At 42.7% G+C, this 10,840-nt stretch overlaps 1 pseudogene; it reads right to left on the bottom strand.

Moving 5' to 3' along the window:
- Positions 1-852: 852 nt before the first annotated feature.
- Positions 853-2,070, bottom strand: LOC122733789 (annotated as a pseudogene).
- Positions 2,071-10,840: the final 8,770 nt, after the last annotated feature.

Here is a 10,840-nt window from a genome sequence, read left to right on the forward strand (position 1 = left end):
TATGATACTGGACCTGAATCTTACCAATGAGAACGAATTCACTCATTGCTGAAGTAGAATTGATGGGAGCTTTGGTGAGGAAAAAAAAACCACTCCATGTCAGACTGTGTGACAGAGGAGGTGAATAGACAGCCATGGGCTCAATATTTGGGGAGAGTAAATTTCAAAGGGTTCAGAGACAAATCTCATTTTCTAAAATTCTATCAAGGGAGGCTGAGTCAAGAGGGATGGGTAGTTCACAGGAATGACATTCTGAATACAACAACAATTCTGATGAGAAGAAAAGATGGGATCTGTTTAAAGAAACTAACGTGGTTAATCAGGGGACTCATTGGTCCATTTAGATTTTTAAAAGACACATATAGATCATGATTATGGAAGCAAGGGCAGATAACAGAGGAGGAAAACATCAGTGTATCAGTCAGATAATATACTATCAATATTAAGGACAATTCAATGGTTTTTTTTTTCCAGTGAGTTACTGAATACTTTTATTCTGCATATAGAAGCCACTAAGGGTCTGGCCTGTGGGCTCATCAGGGCTGTATTAGAAGTATAAGGCTCCACACATCAACACAGGGGGTAAGGGTTAGAACAGGTCACTGGAGCCAGTCACAAGATGATAAGGTATATCCAACAGAGTGACAGATGATCAGACACAGTCTCTGATAGGACAGTTCTAATGAAGCAGTGAGAACACCACAAAAAGGAGGGGAGAGGGAGAGTTAAACAGCAAAGCCCCTTCCCCCAAACAAAAACTGGTCTAGTACTCAGAGCTGCCCATTCTTAGGACAGGAGCAGACTTCTGTGTAGGAGATTGGTGATTGCTGGCTCTGAGGCTTCCTGGCCAGTTTACTTGGCTTGGGGGTTTCTGAAGTTCCTTCTAGAAAATTTAGCCTTGCTGCCCAGCTCTTCCTCAATTATGAGAAGCTGGTTATACTTGGTCAGACGCTCAGATCAGCAGGGGGCATCAGTCTTGATCTGCCCAGTGCAGAGACTCACCATCAGGTCTGTAATGAAGGTATCTTCAGTCTCCCCAGAACAATTAGAAGCCATTCCTCCCAACCCACTGGACTGGGCCAGCTTGAATGCCTTGAGAGATTCAGTCATGGCTTCACTTTGAGTAGGAGGCAGTTGCAGGTTTTCTCACTTACAGCCTTTTCAATGTGCTTGGGATTGGTCATGGTGAGATCATCCCCTACAACCTGGATACTAGCAGTAGCAGTAAAATTCTTCCAAGCTTCCCAATCCTCCTGATCAAAGGGATCTTTAATAAACACTGTTGGATAGTCCTCGATGAAGGTCTTATAGAGGTCCCCAAGCTCAGAAGGGGAGATGTATCTGCTGGCATCATCAGGTGACTTAAAGTCCAAATCATATTTCCCAGATCAGAAGAATTTGGAGGCAGCCACATCCATGCCAGTTACAACCTTACCAATAGCATTCTTTAGCAGCTCCAGAGCTCCTTTATTCTCCAGGATATTAGGAGCAAAGCCACCCTCAAACCCTAAGTTGGTGGTGTCCTGTTCATATTTCTGCTTAATAACACTCTTCAGGTTGTTGTAGACCTCAGCTCCAATCCACATGGCCTCCTTGAAGTTTGCTGCACCAACTGGGAAGATCATGGATTCCTGCAAGACCAGCCTGTTCCCAGCATGGGAGCACCCATTGATCACGCTGAAGGCTGGAACGGGCAGAATGACGTCATCATTGCCTGTGGTGTCAGCAATATGCTGGAAGAGGGAGACGCCTCTCTCAGCAGCTCCAGCCTTACAAACAGCCAGAAACACTCCCAAGATGGCATTTGCACCAAATTTAGATTTGTTCTTGGTGCCGTCCATCTCTATCATCAAGTTGTCAATCTCCTGCTTCACAACATTCAGTTTCTTGCTAACCAGGGTCGGGGCAAGCCTTGTTGTCTTGGAGCTCCAGGGCTTCATGGATGCCAGTAGAAGCACCACTGGGCACAGCAGCTCAGAAGAGACCTTTTGCACTGTAGAGATCAACTCCAACAATGGGGTTTCCATGAGAGGCGAAGATCTCTCTTGCTTGGATCTTGAGAATAGACATGTTGAGTTTCTGGATAGGGCTTTGTCCACAGGGTTCAGAGAACAGAGGCCGAGGCAATTCAATGTTTTGGTTTTTTAAAAAAAATCTGTGCTCGAAGTAAGAGGAAGACCAAAGAATGGATAGTGCCAGTGTTCAGGGTAGATGGGGAGATGATAACAGAATATGCAGAGAAGGCAGAACTCATCCACTCTTATTTTGCTTCTTTTTTTTCCTGCCAATGGGAATGATCTAAGGCTTGGGAAAGATAGATGGAGACCATACTATTTAAGGATCGGCCAAAGAAATTGGGGTTGTTTAGTCTGGAGAAGAAATGATACTAGCTGTCTACAAGTGGTGAAAGGGCTTTCATTTGGAAGAAGGGCTAGATTTATTGCACTTGGCCCTAGAGGGCAAAACTAGGAACTATTTGGGGAATTTGCAGAGAGGCAGATTTTAGTGCAAAGTATGGGAAAACTTCCTCGAAATTAGAGGCGTCCCAAAGCAGAATGTATTGCTTGGGACGGGGTGGGAGTTGGGGGGTCCGTCTTGTCAGAGGTCTTCAAGGGGAAGCTGGATTTTGGCAATTCCTGTACAGATGCAAGTTGGACTAAAGGGTCTCTGTGGTCCCTTGCAACTCTGAAATGCCATGATACGTCATAGTAGCTTTCTGACCTTGTGCTCAGCTGCCACAGCATCCTTCAAAGCCTGTGGTCACCTTTACACCAAGATAAGATAATCTTGGTGCTCTGTCTCTCTCATACACACACACACACACACACACACACACACACACACACACACACACGCACACATATTTTGGACCAGATTTGTGATTTCATTAGCAAAAGGATGCTTAGTGAGGCAACATGTCCTACCAATGTACACTGGTACCTATTCTGCAATTCACATAATTCTTGAGAAGTTAGGAAGGTGACTAAGCACTGAGAGGTTAAGTGACTTGCCTAGTGTCACCAAGCTAGCATGTGGCCCTCTTTGCTTCAGTTTCCTCAACTGTAAAATGGGAATAATAGCAGTACCTGCCTTGTAAGGTTGTTGTGAAGATCAAATAAAATGCTATTTGGTTTTTTGTTTGTTTTTGCAGGGCAATGAGGGTTAAGTGACTTGCCCAAGGTCATACAGCTAGTAAGTGTCAAGTGTCTAAGGCCACATTTGAACTCAGGTCCTCCTGAATCCAAGGCTGGTGCTTTATCCACTGCACCACCTAGCTGCCCCTAAAATACTATTTGTAAAAAGCACCCAGCACACAGCCTGGCACATAGTAGATGCTATGTAAATGCTTGTTCCCTCCTTCCCTCTCTAGCCACTCTGCTACAGGTGTCTCCTGTAATACACATACTCACAAGCATATATTCTATATAATAATCACATTAAGCCTCAGCCTTCCTGTGATGTTTGCTGGGCACTAGATGAATGCTTAATATAGTTTTGCATAAATAAACATAGGTCCTGACTTTGAATGACTTCATACTTTCATTTCATTGGCAAAAGAGAAAATTCCTGTGTTTCAATAATCATAGGAGAGGAAAACAATGTACTACATTGATAAACAGACACAATCTTTTTCAAGCCACTCTTGTTAGAAGTGCTGAGGTGAATCAGTCTGAATTAGACAGATGGAGATTGTGTTGATGTTGGCAGTTACTACAAAGCAATAGCATTATAGGAAAATTGGGTTAGATTCTGACCTTTGATTAACCTTGCCCCAGTTAGAGAATTCACTGATAAGAAGAAACTTGAACAACTAGTTTCATTTACTTTAGTTGCTTCTTTTTTTTTAAAATTTTTTTAGCGAGGCAATTGGGGTTAAGTGACTTGCCCAGGGTCACACAGCTACTAAGTGTCAAGTGTCTGAGGTCGGATTTGAACTCAGGTACTCTTGACTCCAGGGCCGGTACTCTATCCACTGCGCCACCTAGCTGCCCCTACTTTAGTTGCTTCTTAATGTTCTGTGTTCTAAAGCCCCTTCCAACTTTGGCATTCCATGTTTTAAGGTTGAGGCAGTAGGGGCAGCTAGGTGGCGCAGTGGATAGAGCACCGGCCCTGGATTCAGGAGGACCTGAGTTCAAATCTGACCTCAGACCCTTGACACTTACTAGCTGAGTGACCCTGGGCAAGTCACTTAACCCCAATTGCCTCACTAAAAAAAAATTAAATTTAATTTAAAAAGGTTGAGGCAGTGATAGAATACTTGGCCTGGAATCAGGAAGAACTGAGTTCAAATCTACCCTCAGACATTTATTAGTTGTGTGATGCTGGGCAAGTCACCTCTATCAGCCTCAGTTTCCCCAACTGTAAAATGGGGATGATAACAGCACCTATGTCCCCTGGGTGTTATGAAGCTCTAATGAGATAATATTTATAAAGCATTTAGCACAGAACCAGGCATGCAGAAGGTGCTATATAAATGCTTATTCCCTCCCCTTCCAGTTCTTATGTTGCATGTTCTAGGGTCCCTTAACACTCTTGACTTGTGTCATTCTAGGTAGATTATATTAGATGTAGTTCTAGACTACCTACTTTTGGGGCGCTTCCAACTGGTAGGGTGTTTTTTTCCCTTTTTTCCTTTGCAAACACTTGAAGATGGGCTTCAGTGGGATTTGTTGAACATTCTAGAAAAAGAAGTTGTCAGGCTCTCTTTCATAGTCATCAAGGTCCAGTGGCAAGACAAAAGTCAGAATGACTGATGACTTCCTGGAATGCAGTGTCTTGGATGTCTGACCAAGCTCTAAGTACTCCACAAATCCTGCTTCAGCTGCCTTCATGGCCATTGGAACAAATTGTTCTTCTTTGCCTATTCCACTGGGGGAAGTCTTCACATGCTTAGGGTAGATATCCCCACCCTAACTCACCCCATGGTTACCCTCAACCTGGTTTAGGCCATGTGCCAAAACAGTTTATGAGGGTGTATCTTCCAAGCATACTCAAGCTTCTTGGGGCCGAAGGTTTATGGGGTGTTCAGGAGGACCAGCACCTCTGCTGTGAGGTCTGCTCATCCACCTTGTTAAGTATGATACTGAATGTGAAGGAAGAGATTTGTTCTGTCTTACTCCAGAAAGGAGAACTAGGAGCAACTTGTGAAAGTTACACTGAGGCAAATTTAGGCTTGATGTCTGCAAAAACTTCCTAACAATTGAAGCTCTCTAAGGGTAAACTGGGCTACCTCCAAAGAGTAAGGGATGCTTCCCCTCTGCCCCTAGGGATTCAAGCAAAGGCTGGATGGCCACATGTTAGATATATCACAGAAGGGCTTCTGGCACACTGGATAGAGTGTGAGACTTGGGGTTCAGGAAGATCTGAGTTCAAATCTCAGACACTAATGGGGTGACCCTGGGCAAGTCATTTAATCTCTGCCTCAGTTTCTTCATCTGTAAAATGGGGATAATAACAGACCTACCTTACTCTTGTGAAGAGTAAATGAGACCAACAGAACTCCTTGGAAACTAGAGTCTGTGACTCGTAAATGGATCTCCTCTGCCTCAGGATTCTTGGGCAGTCACTTCCCCCTCTGACCCTCATCTGTAAAACTAAGGGGTTAAACTAGATGACCAATAAGATCCCTTCCAATACCAAACTCCCATGATTAATTACTCACATTTCTTTATTATTTAGTGCTGAATGCTAGCCTTAACCAGGCTTTGGGACCTTTGATTTGAGTTAGATTGAGCTGTGATTAAAAGTTTAACTTGTTTTAATAGAATTTAAATGGAATCTTTACCTAAATTTGCTAAGAGCTAACAAATGTCTGGAAATAGGCAGCCAAGAGTATTTGGTAGCCAGGTTAGCTATATGATTGATTCAAGCTGGATCCAGTGGGGTCCATTCCAGAACATGCTGACTTTTTGTTTATATGACAGCTTTGATAGGGTTTTGGGCCTGACTTCTTACAATCATGGAGGCACATTGTAAAAGGATACTGTGACAGGATGTTTTCTCCTCGTATATTATGTTATGTTGTGGTTGTTGTTTGTCTTTCCTTCTTGGAAAAGGATCATGACATGGGAGTAATGTTATAACTTGCACTGAATAATATTTAAGTTAGGGAAGGCTGTACAAGGTCCCCAACCTCACTCTGTCCTCCAGAGCCATCTGGGTCCAGTGGCAAGATGACTGGAGATGGCCCTGGATGTTTAAGGCAATCGGGGTTAAGCACCTTGCCCAGGGGGCACACAGCTAGTAAGTATCTGATGTGAGATTTGAACTCATGTCCTCCCAACTTTAGGGCCAGTGCTTTATCCATTGCACCACTTGGTAATTAAATATAGGTTACTCCAGTTACAATTCACTACATCTGAAGATTCCATTTAAATTCTATTAAAACAAGTTAAACTTTTAATCACAGCTCAATCTAACTCAAATCAAAGGTCCCAAAGCCTGGTTAAGGCTAGCATTCAGCACTAAGTAATAAAGAAATGTGAGTAATTAATCATGGGAGTTTGGTATTGGAAGGGATCTTATTGGTCATCTAGTTTAACCCCTTAGTTTTACAGATGAGGGTCAGAGGGGGAAGTGACTGCCCAAGATCTCACATAGCATGTTTGTAGCAAAGATGAGATTAGAGCCCCCATTCCAGTCCCCTGATTTCTCTAGTCTAGCATTTATTCCATCATACCATGCTGCCTCCCACTGGTAAGCTGACATATTAGAACCTCTTCCATCCTGTAGAAAATCCCAAGTAGATAAGTACTCTAACTCTAACCAAAAGTGTTAAGGAGATGACTTCTCTATCACTAGGTGTGCCAGCTTACCCTAGGCACCCCACCTGTCCAGGCAGTAAGCCCTGCCAGAGACCTTTTTTTTTACTTCCATCCTTCCCCCCTTCCAAGCTTCGGACTCAGTTTACCTGTCCTGTGCCCCATGGCCATAGGGATTTGATCTTTGTTTTCATAGGATTGATATTTGGTAAGTGACTTGAACTGTTCCAGGATGACATGAGGACAGATTAGTTTAACCTAGGGAGGTTAAGTGATTTGTACAAAGTCACACAGGTAATGTCAGAATAAAGGTCTCATCCTTTAACCTTGTTAACCTGGCTAACAAGGAATCATCCTTGACCAGACTTTTGCTGGACATACCCTTTGCAGTTAGAACATAGAACATAGGCTCTCAGAATTCTAAGGGTCTTTAGAACATAGAATGATAGAGCTGGAAGAGAACTCAGTCAATAAACATTTATTAAGAACTTATTATGTGCTAAGCATTAAGGATATAAAAAAGAGGCAAAAAGACAATTCCTGCCCTCACGAAACTCAGAGAATATAGAATGTTAGAGCTATAATGATGATTATAGCTCTAACATGTATATAGCATTACTATGTGCCAGAAGCTGTGTTAAATGTTTTAGAAATATTATCCTATTTGCTTCTCACAACAAGCCTGGGAGGTAGGTTCTGTTATCCCTATTTTACAGATGAGGAAACTGAGGCAGACAGAGGTTAAGTGTCTTGTCCAGGGTCACACAGCTAGTAACTGTCTAAGAATGGATTTGAACTCAGGTCCAAGCCCAGCATTCCATCCATTGTACCACCTAGCTGCCTGACCACCAAACACAGACTGTCACAACTAAAAGGGCTTATTTTTGCATATGGGGAAACCGAGGCCCAGATGAACTGACTTATCTGAGGTCATACATCAACTTAGTGGCAAAACCAGGACTAGAAACCAGATCTTCTGACTCTTAGTCCAGTTCTCTTTCCACTATACCATGCCCTCTTTTTTGGTAGGTATTTTAGGCACTTTGGAAGACTGATAGCAAAGACAATTGTTGGTGGTGGTAGTAACAGAAAGGTGCTTGAAATGTCCCTCAATCCCTCTTAGGAAACTTCTGTGCTGTCTAGGGCTGGGCTAGATGGACCCTGCTATGTATGTTTCCATCAGGGAATAGGTAAAGGGGTCTGGCATAATGAGGAGCTCATCTAGGAAGCCTAGTTACATAAAGAGGTGTTCTTATTATCATTAGAAGCAGGGAATTGGAGGAGATCTATATATCGCCTACCCAGAAGGCAATTCTTTTGTGATAGGTTCTATTAGATAAACTAAAGTCAGGGGAGAGGAACTCCCCTAAATTCAGCTAAATTCATCCTCAGAGTACAAGGGGAGATAGCAGGCAAGGGTATCCTGCATTTGGGGTTATAACCTAACTGTAACCCTACCTATACAGGGGCAACCTATCTGAATAAATTTTGAAGACAGAGGAGAAGCCAGAGGATCTAGAAACCTGTTAAAATCACTTGATAACAGTGCCTGAAACTCCACTATTAGAAATGGATTCCTTTGGGTATCCAAGGCTTCTTGATCTTTGACTCCTCCCTTGACATGTAAAGAATTATAAGACCCTAGGATTTGGGAGCTAGAATGATATCTAGTCCAATACTTTTATTTTGATCAATGAGGAAACTGAGGTCACAAAAGTTATATGGCTTGTCCAAGCTCACCTAGGTAGTCAAAGCAATGGACTGGCATTTGAACCTCTCTCACTCCAATTCCAGGGCTCATTTCACTTTATCACCAAGCAGAGGGGTACAGGTGAGGGTAAGATTCAGGAGAGAACTGAGGGGAGCTGAAAGGAGACGGGGGAGGGCACCAAAGGCCAAGTTTTCCACTTCATAGTTTTGCAGAGGGACCAGCCCACTGTTGGAATGTCTGCCTGTGGGGATGAGTGTAGGATTGCAGTAATGCATACACATTTGGCAATGTTTTCAACATTAAGGATGACTATTGCCTCCTTTTGGGAAAACCTTTTCCTAACAGGATCCCCAGCACTCTTAGTTTTCATGCAGACTTTCATGGGTCTGACCTTGCTTTGGGCTTGGTTGAAACTGCTCTGGCCTCACCATCTACTCTAAAGTGTAGCTATCCTTTAAGTGGATAATTATGACTCCAGAGGATAGTGTCCTGGGAACTGGAGGGAGCATGGGATGAAGATACCCAGCTGTCTTTTATAACTGTGAAACCTTTCCTGAATTCTCCATTTATTCAGGCTTCTCAAGGCCTCCCTATTTCTACCTCTATGTTCTTGTTCAGTAGTTTTTTCAGTCATGTATGACCTCACTTGGGTGACCCCATTTCAAGTTTTCTTGGCAAAGATACTGGAATGGTTGGCCATTTCCTTGTCCAGATCATTTTACATATGAGGAAACTGAGGCACACAGGGTGAAGTGACTTGCTCAAGGTCACACAGTTAGTAAGTGTTTGATTATGGATTTGAACTCAAGTCTTCCTGATTTCACTCAGGGTGTGCTATCCGCTGTTCCACCTAGCTGCCCAAAAACCTGATTTCAGGAAAATCTTTGCTATTACGCAGCAACTCCTCAGCATAAATTTCACTGTGTTCTTTCTCCCTCTATTATTTTAATTGTATTCATTAATTTGATTTAGTAAGTATCATTATAGGGGAGGTAGAGCCAAGATGGTGGAGAGAAGCCAGGAAGTTGCCTGAGCTCTCTCCAGGAAACATTAAATCAAGCTCCTAAAAGAATTCTGAAGCAACAGAATCCACAAAAGACAGAGTGAAACAATTTTCTAGTCCAAGATAACTTAGAAGGATTTCAGAAAAGTTCTGCCTCACTTGGATAAAAAGGGATCAGAGCCAATACAGGTGTTGTCTAGGCAAGCCAGCAGGAGGTTCTTAGCCACGGTGCAGATCAGCAACCAAAGCCCCATGGTCCTAGCTCAGCAAGCCAGTGGCACGGCAGGCCAGCTGTGAGGCCTCTAGCCCCAGTGCAGGGGGCAAACTGCCAGTCCTGGAATCCAGGTGTGACTAAGCTGGACTACCCCAGTACAGTGAGCAAGCCACCAGCCCCAGGGGCCCCAGTCCAGAAAGCCAGTGACCAGATCCCTGGCTTCTAGTACAAGAAGCTTGGGACAGTGGCCCCTGTATCCCAAGAGCAAAATTCAACTTAAAATGAGCAAAAAACCAAAAAAGAGCCCTGATCATAGAAAGCTACTATGGCGATAGGGAAGATCGAAACACAAACTTAGAAGAGGACAACAATGTCAAAATGCCTACATACGAAGCCTTAAAGGGGAATATGAATTGGTCTCAAGCCCAAAATCCTCTTGGAAGATCTCAAAAAGGATTTTTAAAATCAAGTAAGAGAGGTGGAAGAAATGTTGGGAAAAGAAATAAGAGTTATGCAAGAGAATTATGAAAAAAAGTCAATAGCTTAGAAAAGGAAGCAAAAAAATTGACTGAAGAAAACAACTCCTTAAAAATAGAATTGGCCAAATTGGAAAAAATCCTCTGAAAAAACAACTCCTTTAAAAGTAGAATTGGTCAAGTGGAAAAGGAGGTAGAAAAGCTAACTGAAGAAAATAATTCCTTAAAATTAGAATTGAACAAGTGAAAGCTAATGACTCTAAAAACTGTTTACATCCTTACACGGGAAGATGATACTTGTAACTCTTAGGAACTATATCTCTATTAGGGCACTTAGAAGGAATTTATATATATTGACAGAGGGCATGGGTATAAGTTGACTTTGATGTGATTATAAAAAATTAAGGGGTAAAAAATTGATTGTACTGGGAGAAGAAGAAAGGGAGAGGCAGAATGGAGTAAATTATATCACACGAAGAACTCTGAAAGACCTACTACCATAGAGGGAAAGAAGGGAGTGAGTGAGCATTGTTTGAACCTTATTCTCATTGGATTTGGCTCAAAGAAGGAATAACATTCACACTCAGTTAGGTAAAGAAATCTATTTTACCCTATAGGGAAGTAGGAGGGAAAAGGGGAGATAAAATGAATGGGGGGCTCATAGAAGGGAGGGGA

Source organism: Dromiciops gliroides, chromosome X, assembly GCF_019393635.1.
Source record: "Dromiciops gliroides isolate mDroGli1 chromosome X, mDroGli1.pri, whole genome shotgun sequence".
NCBI lineage: Eukaryota > Metazoa > Chordata > Mammalia > Microbiotheria > Microbiotheriidae > Dromiciops > Dromiciops gliroides.